The sequence below is a fragment of the Cyprinodon variegatus genome, unplaced genomic scaffold (assembly GCF_000732505.1).
Source record: "Cyprinodon variegatus isolate N-32 unplaced genomic scaffold, C_variegatus-1.0 Scaffold481, whole genome shotgun sequence".
Classification (NCBI taxonomy): domain Eukaryota; kingdom Metazoa; phylum Chordata; class Actinopteri; order Cyprinodontiformes; family Cyprinodontidae; genus Cyprinodon; species Cyprinodon variegatus.
Window position 1 is genome coordinate 211,692 of NW_015150934.1, and position 1,248 is coordinate 212,939.

Below are 1,248 nucleotides of genomic sequence, written 5' to 3' on the forward strand. Positions count from 1 at the left end.
ATTTAGAGCCCTGGGATGAGGTGTTGTGAATTGGTTTAAACAAATTGAACTGTAAGGAGTTGAGGTTTTTTCTGAAGGCTGCCACTCGAGGTAAACGAGGTGCATCTGCTAAATCAGCAGCAGTGAGTATATAGAAATACAGTATATGATGTGCTCAGCATGCAGTCATCCAGGTCCTATTAATCTTAGTACTTTACTATTGAAATACTGGCATTAAAAAAACATGAATTAAAAATAGTAAAAATTAACATCTTTTGATCATCAGCTTGCCTTATTCAATGGGACGACACTCTCATTGCACTGCAGGACTTCCAGGTCTTTCAGGATTCTCTGTAGAAACACAAATATTGGCCAAAGAGAGTAATTAAAACCATTCTGGTAGTTAATGTTTGATGGGATCAGTTACAGATTCCAGGATCCTCACCGTTTCTTTAAGGTTACTGATGTAGCTCTGCAGCACCTTCCGAAGGTCCTCAGCGACGCTTTTCATTTCATCATAACTTGGCTGGAAATGCAGAGATCTTCCAGTTGCAGGATCCACCAACGGGCCGAGGAGCAGGAAGCAAAGGAAGCTGCGGTTCACTGCAACAGAGGTTTCATTTTAAAATTTGAGTTTCCTGAAAACTGTTTAACTCTTACGATGACAGGGGCGAAAACATTTTTAAAATCCATGTTAGCTTCTCCTTCAACTGAATTCATTCTGTGTGACGATCCCACCAAGCAGCTGCAGTGAAAAATCCCAACAGCTGGGCTAAGGCCTCTGGCAAATAGAAATTAGCTACATGAGAAGTGCGAACACCTCCTAATTGTGTGCAGGCTAGGCTGTGCTGGTTGCTGAGAGACCAAATAAAGTTGTATTGCTGCTAAGGAAATAAAAAAACAATGCTAGCACTGGTGGTGGTGCCATTACCTCCCATACAGTAGCAGCCATTCAAAATGGCTGCCGAATGGCAGNGCTGCTAAGGAAATAAAAAAACAATGCTAGCACTGGTGGTGGTGCCATTACCTCCCATACAGTAGCAGCCATTCAAAATGGCTGCCGAATGGCAGTCCACTCCCCTGCAACTCCTAGCAAAATCCCCTCTATGAACCCAACATATTATTTTTACCCATCCTTTCACTAAATTACAGGATCTGACCAGGAGATGGCGCTTCTCAGATCTTAATGTCCGAAAAAATATTATAGTACAAAGATTGATGTATAAAAAGGAAATTTAGGGGACCAGCCAAGGACCAGCCAACGACCAG